This window comes from Pteropus vampyrus, unplaced genomic scaffold (genome assembly GCF_000151845.1).
Source record: "Pteropus vampyrus isolate Shadow unplaced genomic scaffold, Pvam_2.0 Scaffold141, whole genome shotgun sequence".
Taxonomy (NCBI): domain Eukaryota; kingdom Metazoa; phylum Chordata; class Mammalia; order Chiroptera; family Pteropodidae; genus Pteropus; species Pteropus vampyrus.
Genome location: NW_011888922.1, coordinates 824,645 through 845,112, shown reverse-complemented (window position 1 = coordinate 845,112; position 20,468 = coordinate 824,645).

Sequence of the window (20,468 nt, the reverse complement as noted above, 5' to 3'; positions counted from 1 at the left end):
AAATGAGATATAAAAAGTGCCAGCTATGCCACTGAATATACTAATCTTCTTGGTAAAAGGAAACTATGATCTGTCTTTCCACCCAATGCAGAAGCCTCCCCCACGATCTTCTTGCCAAGTATGGGTAGGGTTTCTGCCTTTTTACTTGGAGTAATGGGGCACCATGCCTGGTGTACAGGTTAATTGTGGGTGAACACTGGTCCAGATGTTCTCAATCCTTCTCAATGACATGCATGGAAAATCCCTAGTGAGTGAGGAGTAATAGCATTAGGACGGTGGCTGTAATGATGATAGTTAAGGTTTAGTGAGTGACTGCTATGTCCTGTGCACACACTAAATGCATTGTCTCACTTAGTCCTCATGATGATCCATAGGTTAGAAACTAATTTATGACTATTTTTAAGATGAGGAAGCTTTAGCTAAGAGAGGTTAAAAAAATTTGCTCAACAGGCCTCTTTTGGGGAAAGATGAAAAAAATAAAAGAAAGTTGCTCAAAGCTCAGTCAAGGTCAATACATGGTAGAGAAGATTAAAACCTAGATTTACTAATTTAGGACTTATAACCTTGGTCCCCAGGATTTCAAACATCCTGTATGCAGAAGCCAGGCATGTCATTTAGATCAGAGCCATGGACCGCTACCAGTCTGTGGCCTGTTGGGAACTGGGCTGCACAGCAGGAGGTGAGTGGCAGGCAAGGGAGCAAATCTTCATCTGTATTTGCAGCTACTCCCCAGAGCTGGCATCACCACCTCAGCTCCACCTCAGATCAACAGGCATTAGATTCTCATAGGAGCACCAATCTCTTGTGACAAAAAGGTTGGGGACCACTGATTTAGATGATGCTAAGGTAGGCAGGTATGACTGTGGTGAATTGTAACCTCTTATCCCATATAAATGGAATGGCTGCTTGTCAGCTACTGCTCATCCAGTTCGGGTGGGTAGGTGGGATGAATACAAAGAGTTGTCAAATCTTCTCATTTATCCCTCAAAACCCAAGAATTTGGCTATTTTAATGTGATATAACATGATTTTAAGATGCTACCACAAACTTTCTGAAACTGTTTGTGACCTATCTAACTTCTATGTACACATTGATGCTATTTCCTGAGGGCTGTTATTCTGTCCCTTTTAATCCCACACAAATTCTATATTGCTATGGAAGAGAGAGAGAGGGGCTTATTGCCCAGAAAGCATACGTCCACTCTAATTGTCTGTTAGCAGACATTGGTCCTGAATGTTGGAATTTTAACCATTACTTCTGGTTGAGAGCCCTAGTATCAGATTGAGGATGGGGTGTGGTGTGTAGGGGAATCTGGGGGGACTGGGGACCTGGGGTATGGTGGCCAGTGCACTGAAGCAGCTCTTCAATTGCATACAAAGGAGGGAGGAGAGAAAGGAAAGCCTAGAGGTTTATATAATCCTAGTAGCCACCAGGGACCTGCCCCCTCCTTGCTGTAACCTGCCATGCTGGGAGAGTAATAACCATTTTTCCAAAATCTCTGGGCAAAATAGATTTCATAACCTCCTGGAGGAGGATCATCTCTTGGCCCATGCCCAGCTTCCAGGTACTTTCCCAATCCTGCTTGATGAGCAGTTTAACCTCCTGTCCCCTCTTGGACTAATTAAAATAATTGTAAATGTTTTTACTTATGGATTGACTTAAACCATTCCTTACTCCACAAAAATAATTTGAGGGGGTCTAAATTTGCGCACCGAGGACCATATATCGAAGAGCTTTCACAGGATTTCATCATTTAACCCTCATAACATTCTCATTTTACTTAGGCCAAGACTGAAGGTCACAGAGGTTTTGTGACTTGCCGAAGTCATTTAGTGAGTAAATGCTAGAGCTGGAAATTCTAAACTGGCTTCCTGATTTTGATATCAAACTTGCTCCATTCCTATGGAGCAAGGAATAGTCATTCTGAAAAATGAGGAGGGTTATCCAGTGGCCACCCTGTTACCTTCCCCCTACCCCAGAACAATCAACAGCAACAGCAGCACACCATACCAGGAAAGATCAACAGCAACCTCCACAGCCTGACTCTCACATTTCCCAGTTTTAAGAACTTCTTATACAGCTCTCTGAAGACTATCAACAGAAAGTTGCTGAAGATATATTTGTATCTCAAACTTTTAATCCTCTGCCTCTTGTCTCATAAATGTTATTAGGTCATTGGCATTCCTGGGCTACTGAGTATAATTGTGGTATCAGCTGATTTTATAGTTTCTTAATTTATGTTTTATATCATTTTCCTCCATAATGGATTTTTGACATGCTTTTAAGATATCAATGTAAATTTTTTTTTGCATCTTATGTTTTATTTTGCCTCAACTTTCTTGGATATTTAGAGAAAATTCCTTTTTCCTTTTTAAATGAAAAAAAAAATATAAACCTCTAGCATTTACATTTTCATGATACTTTAAAAATCCCTAGGGCATCTTATAAACTCAAATTATAGTAAAGCTATCTTAAGAAAAGGTGGATACAGCCAGATGTTGGCATGTTATTGCTTATATATTTGTCTTTTACAGATTTTTAAAAGTATGCATAAATCATATATGATGCCTTAGAAGGAGTTCTCAAGTAATGCCTGGCTGGTAAAAGATTGGGGTCCTACCTTAAATTTTAACTCAAAATCTTCCTATTTTACAGCTGTGTAAACTGAGATCTATTAAAATTAAATGACTTGTTTCAGGTTACATAGCAATCTGTCTAGATCAAAAGCTGGTTAGAACTGCTAAATTGGACTGGATGACCTTTGAGGGTCACTGCCCAGTATGGAGATGAATAGCTTTCCTTTTAGACTACTGATTGCTTTCCCAGTGTGGGTTATGTGTCTTTGGCAATGTCTATCCTTGAACTGTAAGGGGCCTAGGTTATGTAATCTTACCTTATTGTATAAAAATGATGGGATCTAAAATTCAGCATTTTGGGATCTTGGTTAGAGGTTATAAGGACTCTTTCAACATTTTCCCCAGGAGGGCATATGTCCCTTATGCCAAGAAAACTCTTTGTTTCCTCTGAGTTCTCAGGTAAAAATATCTCATGAGGCAATTAATCATTCACACACTAGTATGTTTTAATCCTCTCTAATTAGATAGTTCTTTGAGCTAAGATTCTGCTAAGGGATCAAGGTGGGAGGTGGGTAAAAGTAATGCTCTGTTCTCTAACTTCTGTGCTATGAAATCCTATTAATCTTTCAAGAGCCAAATGCCATTTCTTCCCACTCAAATGCCATTTCTTCCAGAGAGCCTTCCTTGATTTCTTTTGTTAGAAGAGATTGTTCCTTTTTCTTGCTTCAATAAATATTTTCTCATACTTTAGCCCAGTACTTCTCCTAATCTCTTCCATACATTTAATTATCTTTGTATCCCTTATATTCCACTCTGGTCTGGGAGTCCCTTGAGGGCAGGGATACTTTTACTTTCTTACCACCATGGATTTGCTAGCTCAGAAAAGGTAAGGTTATCATCTGGTATCTTAAAGCCCTGAAATTACTTAGAATTCAGAAAAAGATGGCTACGTCCAGTTTTGCACAGGCTTCTCTAACTTGTTAGCCATCTTCCTACAGCAAAGTTTGCACCACTTGGAACTAATCCTTTGTATCTCTCCACTCTCATAATCAGGTGCAGAAACAATGGTGCCCACTCAGGGTGCACTGCCTACTAATATGCTCTGGTTTCAGATAATGCAGGGTAGATTCCCAGCTATGGCACTTCCTAGCTTTGTGACCTTGAACATGTTACATCATCTCTCTCTTCAGTTTCCTCTTTTATTAAATAGGTATAATAACTTGCCACTTATGGCTCTTTTTCTGAGGATTGGAGATATTACATCTGCAGTACTTAACACAATGCTTTGCACATAGTAATCTCAACAAATAGCGGCAATTCTATTTTTCAATGAGGTAAAGAGCAAAAAATGCTTAAGACCGTGTCTGGCATGTAATAAGGACTGCAAGGGCTGTGTGTCAGCTGTCAGTTTTATTCTTGTTTTAGAAAAGCAGTAAAATGTAGTTATAAAGAGCAAGAGCTTTAGAATCTGCTTTGGGTCAAATCCCTACTATACTAATTACTAGCTAAGGTATCTTGGGAAAATTACTTAGTATTTCCAAGATCAGATTTCTCATCCCTAAAATGGGGGATAATGCTGCCTTATAGAATTACTGCCGTGATTTAAGATTAAAAAAAAAGTCAGAAGCTGTGGCAGATTGTATTCTCCAAAGATAGCCACAGTAATATCTCTCAACTGACATGATCTTCCACTACTTCCAGAATCTTACCACTACTACCCCCTCTCCCTGCCCCTGCCCCCGCTCTCCCTGTCCCCATCAAGAGCCAGAATCTAATTTCCCTCTCCTTGAATCTGTGTTTTCACATAAGAAGTCCACCATGGGGTGAGGAAGTACAGGCCACATGAAAGGGCTTCATGCAGGTGTCTTGCCAGTGGTCCCAGTTGAGACTCCAGGCAATAGCCAGTATCAACTACACGAATGTAGAGTGAAGATGCTCCCAGGTGATTCCAGCCTTTGAGTCTTTCCAGCTGAGGCCCCAGACATTGTGATGGTGAAGTAGAGACAAGCTGTACCTGCTCGACCTACAGAAACTGTGGGTTCTTTTACGCTGCCAATTTTAGGGTAATTTGTTACATGGCAATAGTTGGAACAAGATTCCAATGAAGTGTTAGGACATAGTAAAGACTGGATAAAAGGAAGTAATAGTATTTGTTATTGGAGCACTTATCAAAATTATGACCATCTCGTGGGAGTATGTCCACCCAAGTAGCCATGCTCACCAGCAACCAGGAGAACTCCTCCCCTTGGGCTTTTGCCTCACCCACCAGCCTCTCGGCCAATGAGAATCCAGCCTATAAGCCTCTCCACATCTTCTCTATGGTTGTCGGAGCAGGAGAGATGGAGCAAGTGCCAAGGAGGTTATGTTGGCCTTCCAAGTTGCAAACTGCTGGAATGTTGTGGGCCCTTCTTCCTTGAATGGGCACAGCTGTCTGCCCTGCCGGGGAGCACATGCTCAAGCTGCTTTTGTGTAAGACTGGCTTCCTTGCCTGAGTGAGGACAGCCTCGTTAATCTCCTGTCCTCTGCCGATGTTACATAGCTGCTGGACAGAGGTCAGCTTCATTGGACACATTCTTTGTTGCAGTTAAGCCAAGCCCTTCAGCTCTTAGAATTGGTTTAAGCTTGATTAACTCCTGAGGAAAAGGAAAATTTACATTTTGGGGACTGGAGAATAAGATATTTAAGCCGCTCTCTTAAAAATAAATGCTTTCGAACTTGCTACTTTCAAACTCTCTCTCTCCCTCCCTCCATCCTTCTCTCTCTCCCTTCTACAGCTTTTGCTCTTGAACCGGCTTTTTCTCTCCTCTCCTCCTGTCACCTCCTCTCCGTCGTTTGCTCTCTTCCCTGTTCTCCTCCGAATCCCACCCTCTCTGTTCTCACCCACCCCTTCTCTATCTCTCCATTTGTGTCTCTCCATTTTTCCCTCTGCATGGTTTCTCCTAGCTTTGATTTCTGTCACTTTTCAGAACCTTTGTTCCTGAATGGAAAAACATGCAGCTTTCTTTAAAGCTGACATCAGTGTGGTCTCCAGTGGTTACAGAGGGAGGCTGGAACCCTCCAACTTCCCCACTTAGCCTTGCTTACATTCTGAGTACCTTGGTGGAGAATGTGCCTAGTAATGTGTTCCACTTCTAATGGGACAAATCTCCCCTTGTTAGCAGAGGCCCAGTGGAAGCTGCACTGTGGTGCTGCTGGCCCATCTACTAGGGTTCACTGGGATATCTGACATCTTTCAGGCTGTCCTTTGGGGGACAATTGCAGGACAGTGAACAAGGAAGAGATCTGTGGAGAATCTGACCTCTGCCTGAAGACTACAGAAAAAGCCCTGGACTTGGGCAAAAGATCTCTGGCCCCATCACCTATATGATCTTGGGCCAGTCATTTTACCTCCCTGAGACAGTTCCTCACCCATAAAATGAGATAATGACAGTCATCTTGCCTTCCTCAGGGAGCAATTATGAGGCTCGCATGAGCTAATGAATGAGAAAGCGTTCTGTAAAATGTGAAGTGCTATATAAATTTAAATGCTTTTTATTATTGTTATCATGATCATAATTTTTATGTCCCACTAATGCTCATCTTACAACTCATCAACATTAAGAAGAGCAAGCTCTAAGTGGAATGGAATCTTGTTTCTCCCTTGTGCTTGAATTTAAGTTATACTTGTGGGAAATAATATTACTATTTTAAGAGGCCTTTATCAAGTCCCCTGCTTCTGCCCTGCTCCGCTGCTTAAAGTCTGTGTGGCCCTCCCCTACAAATGAGTCTGGAAAGGCAGAGTTGGCCCTACAGGAAACTTGTCCTCATTCCCTGCATCATGCCCCATTCCTGCATTTGCCCACTGCCATGTAAGCCCAGCACCAGTCCTGAAACAGAGCATTTCCTCTGAGGGTAACCCAGTGTGCCCCAGGACACAGCATGCCTCCTCAGGTATCCCTTGCTCCTTCCTATCCCCTCACCTGGCTTCCAACACCACCCTCAGCTGCAGTCTCTTAGGCTCCCCCTTGTGGCAGGCCTGGCCAGGCCTGACTCACTGACACTCCATGAGGTCCTGTAACCCTGGAAGCAATAAATTGCCCATTTGGAGAACAGTGGCTCCTCTGCTGAATATTTCTCCATCCTTGCAGTCTGCTGAGACCCAGACTGATGCCTCTGGGAGGAGCAAGGGCAGCTCCTGAGAGCAGCAGTCATCTCATCACTTGTGCTTTGCATGACAGCTGCCTTGTTATCAAAACCAGTCCTGATGACCCTGTTCTGGCCTGAATCAACATTCTCATCAATCCTCAAACCTGATCAGATCCATAACACTTGAACATTGAAGAGGAATTTACAAGGAGGCACAGGAAAAAGGCAGGAGGTGCATTCAGCCAAGAGTTTGACTCCATTCACTTCTTGGGTCTCATCCCCAGGGGTGGTGCCAGCTTATCCAGTCTCAGGCTGGATCTGACCTGGTGCTCTGTGTCTGATCTGGTACACTGTCCATTCTTGTGCCTCTCTAGGCCTTTTTTTCCGCTCTCTGAATTCTGGAGTAGCCTTCTACTTGGTCTCTCAATCCCAATCCCACTTTGGCTCCCATACCTTATATAAGGAGCTATCATTGCACTTTACGGATGAGAAAACTGAGGTCCAGAAAGTAAAATGACTTGTCTGAGGCCTGAGGGCTCTTGGAGTGGTGGAGCCAGAAGGCGAAGCAAAGCAGATGCTTATTCTATTACAATACTCTGTCTCTTCTTTGCTTTTATAAAAATGATTAAGGCTTGGCCTCTGCCCTCAGGGAACTAGGGCCTGATGGAACAGAGAGGCACATACACAAATACCAATATCAAACCAAGGCAACAGTGAGATACTGGAGATATTTACCCATAGCTCTGAAAATACAGAAGAGCTAGGTATTAATTTTGCCTGAAGAACTGATAGTGACAATGGTGGTGATTGTGCTGTGTGTGTATGTGTGTGCATGTTTGTGTTATAACTGTTAGAAGAGGAGGTTGTCATGAAGCACACCTGTCAGTGTTTTTCAGAGGTCAGAAACCCCAGAGAGCAAATATGAAGTGTGTGTGCCACCACACCTACAACCGTGCTCATGGCAGGCACTTCTAATCAATCTTCCCCAGTGAACCCAAATATGGCTTCAGAATCCTTTGCAATGAAGTATCCAGGTGGCTATGCCTGTTGGTTGAAGCTGGCAGACAAGAGGGCATTTTTGGCTATTCCTGGGTCTTAGATGAAAACTCGTGTTTTCTAGAAGAAAAAATAGGCTCAGAGAAGGGAATATTTTCTTTATATCACAAGAGCATCTGAAATTCCACCAGGATTTACTTCTCTGAGTGATTCTCTTCTCCCGTGTACAGTAAGGAACCAACATTTATTGACTTCTTGCTCTGTGGCAGGTTCTGTGATATGAAGAGGGAATATTGTCAGTGCTACATCTAATTCTCACAACCACCTGTGAGGTATTCATGGTTATTGCCATTTTGCAGAAGTTAAAACTGAGGCTCAGAAATGCAAATAACTTGCTCAAGATCACACAGCCAGAAGGCAGTGGAACCAACACCTGTGTTAAGGTCCCTCTCACTCTAAAGCCTAATTATTTTTTTTCCTTCAGAATTTATTACAAAATGCTTAACATTTTAAAAGGTTTATGATGAATATAATGCACGCCCTTGCCCTATTCCCAAGTTAGGACGTGAAGCAAAGCCTGTTTTATTTTGGCCACACTGTCCTTCCTAACACATAAAAAAGGGATTTAATAAATTGAGCAACGTTGAACATTTCTCAATGAAGCCTGCTTTTACTGGAATTTTAAAATAAATTTTCTTTATAAATTGAAATCATGTCTTTGGTTAGTTCAGAGATTGCAGCAAGGGAAGTCTGCAATTCACAGACCCACTCGTCTGAGGAATAATTTAATGCCACAAACATAGATTTCTGTTTCTCTTTTTACCTTTAATCAATTTTAACAAGCCAGATGGCCATTGCAAATGGGTCCTCTAGCATCTCCCTTTTCTGCCTCTGCTGCTCTCGGGGATTTATTTAAATTTGGTTCCTGGCAACAATCTTATTCCTTCCTATTCTCTGCCATTCTGTGCCACCATTTGGGTCATTTTATAATATTCATAACTACATCTTCTCTAGTTTCCCTTTCCTGCTATATTCTACAATCTTCCTCAGCACACACTAACCCTAGTAAAGCATACATATACCTTGCATTAGTTATTTATGTATGTAATTTCCCCATTAGACCCAGCCTTGCTCATCTATAATCTATGTAACAGTAATTATCGTAACTGCTAATGCTTTATAGTTTCCAAGTACTTTTCCTAGTCATAATATTATCTAATACCTACAATATCTTGAAGGTATTTTTTATTGCATTCAATTTTACAAATACAGCCATGGAGAAACTTTCCAAATACAGCCATGGAGACTCAGAGAGGTGATACAACTTGCCCAAAGTCAAACAGCTACCTAGTTGCAATTTCTTAGAGCAAATCTGGTACTCTTGCCCTGTAACTAGAATATAAAGTATTCTATATATATAACTTAAAAAAAAGAGATTAGTTATAGTTTTATTCAAACTCCCACCTATCAACTCTTTTACTCTATAAATATTTACTGAACCCTTATTATGTGCCAGGCAATATGTTGGGTTCTGGGGAAACAGCAGTGACAAAGACAAAGAAGTTCCTTTTCTCATGGGACTTCAAATGAAGCAGGGAGATAGTAAACAGGTAATGAAATAAATAAAGTATGGTAGCTCAATAATGCCCTCCCCCCTTAGTATGTCCATAACCTAATCCCCCAAACCTGAAGTTTAATTTACATGATAAAAGATGTAACGGAGTTATGAATTTTGAGATAGGGTGTTAACTTGGATGCTCTGGGTGGGCCCAACGCAATCACGTGAGTCCTTAGAAAGTAGAGGCAGTAGAGTTACAGTCAGAGAAGAGGGTATGATGACAGGAGCAGAGGCTGGACTGATGTAATCGAAGATGGAAGGAAGCCAGAAGCCAAGGAATGAGAGCAGCCTCTGGAAGCTGGGGGAGACAAGGAGGATTCTCCCTCAGAACCTCTAGAAGGAACGTAGTCCTGAAGACACGTTTTAGACTTCTGATTTCCAGAACTATGAGAGAAATCCTCTATGTTGCTTAAAGCCATGCAAAATGGTGGTGATGTGCTATAGTAGCAATAAGAAACATGAGGTAATTACAGATTATTATCAAAGCTATGAATACAACAAACATTTTGATGAGATCACAACTGGGGAAGGACTCTGAGGAGAGGATGAGAGTGAATCAGCCTAAGGAAAAGTATTCCAGGCAGAGGGAATAGCAGGTGCAAAGGCCCAAAAGAGGCAGTGTAATAAGGGACAAAGAGATTTAGGGTGGCTGGACTTTAGTGAAATGAGGTCGGAGAGCTAGGCTAGAGTCAGATCATTCTAGACTTTTATGACTAAGAAAAATGGAAAGCTTATGAAGGATTTTAAAAAGGGGAGTGATCAATTGCCATTGTGTTGTCTAAAGTTCCCAAAAGGAAAAAGACATTTCCTTAGGACATGCGGAAAACTCACACCCTGTCAAGACCAGCCCACCCTCCAAATTAGTCCTCTTGTGCTCTTCCAGGTTCTTAGAACATGTCCAGTTTTCATAAGGAAGCATGGGGTTTTCTTTCTGCCTATGTGGCACTCCATGTCAGTAGGGGGCAGGTACCCCCATTGTAAACCATGCGCAGTAAACATCACTGTAACCTTGGGTGTGATTTATTATAGTGAAGACTGGTGTGCAATGTGGAATTACTGAGCTTAGAAATACCAAGGGATAAAACTTATCATTTGAGGTACTGTATGAATGTTTTGGTTATTTTTCACTTCTGTCTTTAGACTGGAAGCTCTGTGAAATCAAGGACCATCTGTGCTTTGATCCTTGTGTTTCTAATGCTTGCGTGTAGTTGGTGCTGAACAGGCACTTGTTGAGAGCATGGATGATTGGAGGAAAGGGGTGAAAATTATTTAGTGCACTTTGGTAGGAAGCAGAAAGATGAAGAGGGCTAATAAGCAAGAAAATACAAACATTAAAACAACCTATGGTCCGTTCTGCTAAAATGTTTGTTTTGAAAATAGGAATTTGTTCTAATGCAACTTATAGGGAACAATGTGAGCATAATGTACTTTTCCCTAGTGAAAAACAGTAAGTAAATGCCCAAATCCCAGCTGAATGGAGCTACATAAGAATACACACCAAACACCCACAAGCTACCTTAGTTCACGGCCTGCGGTATGACCCACACCCATCCACACCTGGGTTCCAGCTCGGTCCAATTTCAAGTACCCCGTTTCACAGTAACTCATAGTTCTGCCGACCACTTCATAAGCAAACTGCAGGTCTTTTTCAAGGTAAAGTGCCTAATGATTGTTGTATTTACACATTTAATCATTTAATTTGTTGAAAACTGTGCTACCATTTTTATTAGGTTCCCTTCTTAAAAATAAAACAAACCTGTGTCATTAGTGGTTTTTGAATGTAGTATCCTTAATGCCATCCCCCATTCCCATCAGCCCTGTGATTTTTAGTGCTTGATTTTGTATAGCAGAGTGATTTTTAGAACACATATGTGGCATTAGAGCAGAATTGACTGTACTTTCTTCTGTCTGCAACCAGGCAAACAAGAAAACACACACAGTGATCAGCAAGAAATTGAAATCAAACCATGGAGAACTAAGAATGATTTATGATGTTCTTCTGATGTATGGGACAATCCTCTTATTATTTATTTAATCTGTGTTTGTCCATCCTTCTAGTCACTTTTTTATCCAAAAAATATTTATTAAATGCCTACTATGTGTCAAGTCCTGAGATAGGTCCTGATGGTATAGCAGAGATGAAAATTAGTCTTGGAAAGTCTTAGGGTTGGGAGAAAATAATATATATACAAAAAATAATGAGAGTTGCAATGTGCTGAATGTTTACATCTCCCCCAAATTCATATGTTGAAATCCTGACCTCTAACATGATGCTATTTGGAGATGGGGCCTTTGGGAGGTGATTAGGTCATGAGAGTAGAGCCCTGATGAATGGAATTAATGCCCTTATATAAAGGAGACTTCAGAGAGCTCCCTTCTCCATTAAGTCATGTGCAGACACAATGAGAAGATGGACCAGGAAGTAGTCTTTCACCAGAAACTGAATAAGCCAGTACCTTAATCTTGAACTTCACAGCCTCCAGAACTGTAAGAAATAAGTTTCTGTTGTTTATAAGCCACTTAATCTATAGTATTTTATTGTAGCAGCCTGAGCTAAGACAATAGTTAATATTTATTGTAAGTTTACTATGTTCCAGGTACTCTAATCTGCACTTTAAGACATCATTTTATCCAATCCTTTCAATACCTGGCAGTTATTGGTAGGTATTATTAACGAATGAGTTGGGCATTATTATTCTTCCTATTTTCCAGATGAGGATACTGAGGCTTAGCAATAAGTCACCACTTGTTCACAGTCAGTATTTATACCCAGGCAGTCTGACTTGAGAACCTGTTCTCTTGAATGATATTTTTGACATCTCTCTCCCTGCCTCTGCCTCACTCCTGTGGTAGGGAACATACTGCCTCTCAAAGCAGCCTCTTCCATTTGTGACAGTATATCAAAGGGGTGAAGTGGAGTGGAAAATATATATTTCAACAGCAGGGACTAGAGTTGATTATTGGAGAAGAATTAAATTTGCTTAATACATTTGGGGGTTACCTCCTTTGGGGGTACAGAGAAAGATGAGGAACAATCTGAAAGGACATCAAGTTATATTGTCTTGCATAAGATCTTAATAGGGAGTTGTGGGAGCGGCACTGGGGAGAGGAGGAGAAAGAGAAAGAAGGATCTATGGGAGCTGGTGGAGTACCAGTGCCTGTGGGGAAGAGTGGATGGTGAAGAGGTCCTGTGGGTGAAGTGGCTACAGGCTTTCAAAGGCTAAGAAGGCAAATATTCCCATTAACATCATTTTCTTTGCTGTTACATGGACCCTTCCCATCTCCAAGACCTCTGTAAGTCTGGTATACCTAGGAGAAGATAAAAGCTGAAGGGTTGTGGCCCAGACTGGGTTGAAATGGAGCGTCCCTCGGTAGGAAAGGCCCCCAGCACATCCCCAGTAAATGATGGTCAGTCACCCTGGCCTTCCACGGTCAGCAAAGGGAAGTGAGTGCCATTGTTGGGAATGAAGGAAATAGAATCAGCTGTGCCATGAAGACCCAAGTTCCAGGGAATCTGCGGATGTCTGGAGGGCTCAGGTATAGATCAGGGGTGTACAGATCCATTTTAAAGTAATTTTTATAAGACTAGTAACTTTTGGATGCTTCTGGGTTACAGCTGTCAGGAGCAAGGACTCTCAAATCGGGAAACCCAGGTTTGAATTCCAGTTTGGCTAAATGGAATTTAGGTCACTAAATGAATGACCGTGAACAATTTACTTCACCTGCCTGCACCTCAGCTTTCTCATCCACAACTTGAAGATGACCTTTCCTACCTGTGTGATTATTTTGAAGACTGAACATATGTAAAATGTTTAGCACCATGCCTGGCATAACAATCGATTGGTCAATGGTCATTGTTATAACTAACTCCAGTGGCACAGTATAAACAGCATAAGCTTTCTGTTTGGTGGGATCAGGGTTCAAGATCCACTTCTATTACAAATGAGCTCTGTATACCAGGGCCTGTGACTGAACTTCTTCTTTGGTAAAATGGGGAACTAAGACCTAGCTAGCAGGGCTGTGAGGATTAAAATGAGAGAATAGAATCTGCTTAATGCTCTGCTGGGCATACACACATGCCCAATGATCAGGGCCAAGGCTAACCCATATGGAGCCTTTTGTGAATTAGTCTTTAAAAACAGGTGCCCCTTCTTTTGGGCAACACAGCCCATACGAGTTTCACCCTGGCCTGGGGGCCTTTGTGCAGTGTGCAAGTAGCACATAGGTAAGATGCAGCCTACTAACAATGGGTGGTTGTTTTGACTGTGCTAATTCTTCTACCTCTGACTTGCCCCCTCTGTTTTGGCTCAAGACTGTTCCATGTTTGGAAGAAAACACGTAGGCCCCTTCTTATTTCTTTCTCCTGCCTCCAGCTGTCCTTCTTGTGAGCTGGTTTCTCCATTCCACTCCCCCACTTCCCATCCTCTTCCTCCAGCACCCCTACTCCCACCCAGGATCCTGGCCACTTCTGCCTGTGCAGCTGGCTTGGAGATCACTCAGCTGGGAGGCTAGATCAATGACTTCCCTCCAGCCTTGCAGGCCCAGCCTAGCTTCTGCAACAACCTCTGCTGAGATAATCTAGTGCTTTCATTGCCAATAGCAGTCAGAAGGAGCAGATGATCACTGCCCATAAAGGGCGAGAATCCTCGGTGGGGAGCTGGGCTGGCTGAAGAGCCACCAAAGGCTATTTTTAGTGCCTGGCCACAGAGGTGCCAGGAGAAAATGCCAAGTGGGAAGGCAGACTGCCTGCATCTTTCAGTCCCAGCCCTTTGTGGTCCCTCTACCTCCATGGTGAAGGGTCTGATCCAGGCATTGCTAACGATGACAGCCAACCTGTAACTGGAAGCCAGAGTGGACAGGGAAGGACGACAGTCACTGGTGCCTGGGCAGGATGTTTAAACTGCATATTTAACTCACTGGTAGTACTTAGCACCAGGAGACTCAGCTCTCATATATTGTCCATTTTGCAGGTAAGGAAACGGCCTCAAAAATATAAAATGAATTCTGTAAGGCCATTCTACGGTGAGTTCTCACTGTAGCTACTGTTGTCAGTGCTTCCTCAGAGCATTTAATCAGAAGAGTGATGAGGGGTGCAACAAGAATCCCTGAGTTTGCCCCCCAGCTTCTCACTGGTACATGATCTTGGACAAGTTACCTACCCCTTTGAGTCCCAGTTTCTCATCTGTAAAGTGGGTATCTACCACATAGCGAGAACTAAAGGAGAGAAAGCATGGAAGGTGCTTAGAGTTGTGCCGGGCACATGGAAAGTACTCAGTAAATGTTAGCTGTTGGTGGTGTTACCTCTGTTGCCAGGACATCTGCTGGTACTTGACATGCATCCTAGCTAATGCTCATGACAGCTCAGCAAGGTATTATCAGCCCCATTTGTCAGATGAGGAAATTGAGTCCCAGAGAGATAAATTAAATTCCAAAGGGCACACGACTGGGAAAGGTGGGGAATGGGCCTAGAGCTCAAGGCTTTGCCCTCCCAGGTTTAAGATCTTTCTTCTACATAGGCCGAAGCTTCCTGAGAGCTGTGTCCCTTGGGAATTCGAGCATAGGGAGCAGGTGTTAAGAGGTGATGGAAAGAGTGTGTGACAGTGTGTATGTGATGTGTCTGAAAGGTTGGTAAGGAGGAAGAGGAAAAGAGTTGTAACCCAGAGCTCAGGTTAGCAAAGATCTAGCTCCCTTTTCCTCCCTAATGGCTTCCAGGGCGTCCTGAGACAAATGTTGAGAGAAGGAGCCCCAGAGTCATCCTTAGTTACCTTCTCTCACCCCCTATATGGGACAAATAATTCTCCCATCCATCCCATGCTCAGTGCATGGTGAGGGGCTATGCAGGGGCTTCTTCCATTGCTAGGTCCACCAGAGTCTGAGTAGTCCTCCTGTAGTCTGGTGTCCAGCGTTTATCTTAGACCCACCAGCTTCGCTCTGTCCCTGACCACTGTGTCCTCTAAATATCTCTTATATGGCCCCTTTCCTCTCTTGCTCATTGCCGTCACCCCTAATTTAAACCTGCTCCTTTCAGCTGGGACATTGCCGCAGCCTTCTAAATTGTCCCCCTGACACAGGTCTAGACTGGGCTCCTCACCTAACCTACAGGGGCCACTTGTGAGGGGGCCTCCTCAAATGTGAATTTCATGGAGTCATGTGCCTTCTTCCATCCCTCTGTGTGCTTCCCAGGGCCCAAAAGATCACCATCTGGAGGTTTTAGCTCTCACTTCAGTCCCATCTGCAGTCCCTTCCTCACCCCCAAATACCCCAGTGGTGCAGGCCTACAATTCCCAAGGGTGTGTCCCCAGAAAATAGGCCTTTGGATTATTAACAGGTAGGCTGGGGGTTGGGGTGTCTTCCATGGGAAAATTACTGTGAGAAAAATAATGAGTGAGATTCAGCAAGCTTATTTGTTGTGGGACTTCCCAGAGTATTGTGCTAATTTATGACACAAAAATCCTCCAGTTGATCACTGGCAAGGTTGCCTTAAAAATAGCATAAACTCTCAGTGTGAACAGTAGTTGACACAAACATAGCATTATTACATGCCAAGTACTGTTCCTTGTGTGTTAGTTATATTAACTCATTTAATCTCTACAACTCCGGGAGGCAGGTGCTATTGTTATCGCCATTTTATAAACAAGGAAACTGAGGCACAGAGAAATTAAATGACTTGCTTGCATTCAGCTGGTCAGTAGTAGAGCTGAGATTCCAGACCAGAGGTCCTCTGAAGTCAGTATTTATAGCTACTAGGCTACACCTGAACTTTGAAAACTCCTTAAGTACTTGGCATTGTGATAAGCACCCTATGCGTTACTTTATTTAATTCTCACATTAACCCCACAGTTATATCATCTTCATTGTTAAGGAAATGGAAATGAAGAGAACATGCAATCAATCAAGAGGTGCCTAAGGTGATACCTGAACCCAGGTCTTTCCATAAATTATGAATCTCTAGCCTGTTTGCTTTGAATGGAAGAAGAAATCCTTTTATCAAGGGGCATTTTGCAGGGTTGGTGCTCTGTAAAATATACACTGTGAAATGCTTCTCTGGCTACCTGAAATATTCACTGCTACCAAATTATATCCTCTTTTTTCTTTTGACACCAAGACTTTGTGCTGTTCCCTTTGTCAGCACTGCCATCTCTCTACTCAGCCTACCTGGGACAGAAGAGGAGCTCAAATAAGGTCGTATCTCTGTTTTCTCAGACGTTTCCTTTCTAGCTGTGCGTGCTTCCCTTGTATTTTATGAAAACAAAATTGTGCAGATGATCTTACAGCATAGATTCCTTCGTTCATTCACTTTCTCCTTCATTCATTCATCTTTTCATCCATTCACTCAATGTTTATGGAGCAACTATTAAGTGCAGGGCACTGTTTTAGATCCTACAGCAGTGAATAAAACAGATACAAGTTCAAGCCCTCAGGAAACTTACACTGTAGTGAGAGAAAAGAGAGAATGCAATAAACTTATTTAGCATTTTTGAAGGTGAATAGGGATAGGATTGTGAGGGCTGGGGGTAGGAAAGAATTACAATTTTAAAAAGGGTGTTGGAAAAGGCCAACCAAAGACGGTGACCTTTGAGCAAAGGTCTGCAGGAGGTGAGGGAGCCAGTCAGGAAATGTTCGAGAGAAGTATCACAGGTAGATCGAGCAAGGGGAGGCAAAGGCCTTTGGCAGGTGACGTGTACCCAGATTGGGATGAAGGCTTCTGTGGCTGCCGCAGAGTGAGTGATGTGAGAGCAGCAGGAGTTGCTCAAGAAAGGTTTGTTAGTTTGGATTGCTTAAGGAAAGCTTAAGACTTACCCAACAGTGTTATCTCCAAACGTCATTAGAATGGTCAGAAGAAATTTGATTATGAACTAAAATATGTGTAAATACTGAGCATCTTTCCGGCACCTAGTAGTCTCAGGGAGTGATGAAAGCCCAGGCCAGGGAGTTAGGAGCCTGCTTTGCCACCGACCTTGGGCAATTCCCTCCCATCTTGGTCACTGTGTTTTCACCTATATAAGGAACCAGAGGATTTCTCGGGTCCCTTCCAATTCTAGCTTCATGCTGAGGTGCTGCAGTCTCCTTACTGTGAAATGGGAGTTACAATACTGTTCCTCTTTTGAGTGTTGTGTTATATGAGGTAAGGGTATGAATTTTAAAAAATAAAATAAAATGTGAAGTCCAAACTAGATAAAGGCTAGTTTTAATAGAAACTCTATCATCACGTGGTAGTAACCAAATCTACCTTTTCCAAACTTTTGAGTATATCGTCCCATTAATTATAACGCTGGTACTATGGCTTGGGCACAGAAGTCTCATTTTATGGTTGAGGAAACCGTGCCTCAGAGAGGCTAATCCACTTGCCCAAGGGCACGGAGCTAGTGAGAGGAGGACCCAGATTCATCCCAGAATGTGTAAAAGCCTATGGTGGCTTCACAAATGCATAGAGGCAAGGCTGAGACCAAAGCTAAGCTTACAGAGATAAAACAGAGGCAGTGTAAAACCAAATGAGAATTCCCAGTCCTTACAATTCCACTAGCCAGGAGCAAAGTACACCAAAATGTAGAAAAAGGATGGAAGGGCGAAATGAACTGGGGGAAACTCCTGGAGAACCAGAGCTGTGGACCAAGGCTTTGGGCCAGCTCAAGATGAGGCGTGACGTGGAGAACTTACGGCCAGTTCCGGCTATGGCCTCATGTCCTGGCGGCCAGAGAGAGACATGCCCAGCCTCCTGCCAGGGTATCTATGGGTAGCAAAGGGCCAAGGGAGTCAGTCTTGACTCCATGAGATATTAATTATATTAAAGTAAATATTAAGAATCCTACAAAAAGAATGAAATAAGGGGAAAAAAGAGCAGAAAATCATTTTATATATATTAAAATAAATAAAAGGCCTAAACAAAACTATCTTTATTAATATTTCCACACTAGTGATAAGACAGATGGATTGGAATTAGATATGGAAAAATTTAATATTCTACAAAGGAAACTCTAGAGAGACCCAGGGAGTTATGAAGGTCATTTCTCATTAAGGGTGAACTCTTCTATTCTTTCCTCCCCTCCCTTTCTCCTAACTAAGCCTCTGCCAGAGCCAGCAATCCTCCACTCCTTTTGTGTACTGGACATGGGCTGTGACACTGAATGCCCCCTCAGTCAGTGCAAGGCTATTCTTAGCTCTGCCAAATAACTAATGGGATTGTCGTCCATTCTTGGGTGGTGTTTTTCTTTTTTTAATTGTCTGTTCAGCTGCTCTGGTATATTAGTAGCATATTAACTGAATTTCTCAGACACCTAGGACAGGAGAAAGTGGTGGTTCCTTGACTTAGGCCACAGGAGAAGCAAAGATTCCTGAGCTTTAGAGGGAGCAGACACATTGGGAGGGCTGTGGGCTTTGAGGTAGATGTGAAGTCCCAATACAGAGGCACCATGGCTGTAAAATGTGCATCATACTATGGAGGTTATGTTGCTGTCTATAAAGTGCCTATAATAGTCTGGAACATTCAAGGAAAAACATTTTATCAAGTTGAGATAACACTGGTGTGGCTCATACTACAGCAAATATTTGTTGAATGCATGAGACAGTGTATGTGAAGTCTGAGCAGAGGAGATTATTGTTGGGAAGTGTTATGAGTTAAAAAATAAATGTTGAAGTACAAACTCCTAGCAACTCAGAACTTATCTGGAGATAAGTTCTTTATAGAGGTAACCAAATTAAAATGAGGGCATTATGGTGAACTCTAATCCCAAAAGACTGGTATCCTGATAAAATGTGAACATTTGGACATAGAGACATGCACAGGGAGAAGGCCATATGAAAATAAAGGCAGAAATCAGAGTGCTGCATCTATAAGCCAAGGAATGCTAATGCTCACCAGCCAACCACCAGAGACTAGGAGGAGGCATGGAACAGATTTTCCCTCAGAACCCTCAGAAGGAGCCAGTCCTGCAGACACCTTAATTTTGGACTTCTAGCCTCCAGAACTGTGAGACAATAAATTCCAATTGTTAAAGCCACCCAGCCTGTGGTATTTTGCTAGGCCGTCTGAGGAAGCTAACACAGGAAGCGTTAGTATAAAAGTATATAAACAATATAAATCCCTGGCTTGGCATAGAACAAAAGCTTAATAAATGTTTGTAAAATGTTTCCACGAGATAACACAGAGGAAATACCTCACATAATACCTCGAATATTCTAGGTGCTCATTATACTCATTAAATGAATGCACAAATGAGGTTATACCTAAAGCATGTATCCCACAGCTTGGCATATGGGCAGATATTCAGTGAATATTTGCTAGTTGGATGGTCATTGGAGTTAACATTTATATATCACTCACTATGAGCCAGGCAGGGTTCTTAGTGATTAACACGTATGTAATCCTCACAACAACCCTATTTTTGATCCCATTTTAAAGATGAGAAAACTGAATTACAGTGAAGTTAAATAACTCCTGAATTCACCCAGCTAATGAAGGTAGAGTTAGTTTTTGGATCTGGTTTGTCTAGAACCAGGGCCTCTACTCCTAAATACTGTTAGAAATAATGTATGCGAAGAGACTGGCACGTCGTTGGTGCTCAATTTCAAATCAGTAAGTGGATGAGCGTACCTGGGAAAGGCAAGGAGCATAGGGCTCCACCTCTGGTGGTCTTACAGTGGAGCTGTGGTTCTGCATTCCGTCTGCCACAGACCTTTGGGGTTTCTTCGCACCCCTCAAGGTGAGCATAGCAACTGCCTGGGCCCAGCGAGAATCAGTGGGGTCCCTCACCTCTCAGTCACTGCCCCCACTCCCAGTCCCTCTGTTGGGGTCAGAGGAAGGCAACTTGATGCTTAGGAGGGGAGTGGAGCAGAGAAGGTGTCAAAGCCTTGCTCTGTCAGCAAGGCGGTTTGCCTGTCAGAGGACAGCAGGACAAGCGTCCCGCCTCCTCTCCACAATTCATCCTAAACCAAGTGCAGAGCGCTGACTTGGCGCTTCCCGCCACAGGCAGCCACGGGCTGTTTGCACGCTTTCCCAGATGCTCCTAGGCTGGGCCAACTACCAGGAAGGGCAATGATTTACAATGTCACAAGCCCAGGTCTTCTACCCTGACCACTGCCCTTAGCCACAGGTTTAATTATTTAAACAGATTTTCCATTTTGTGAGTATACCCTCAGGCCTGGCAGGAGAAAGC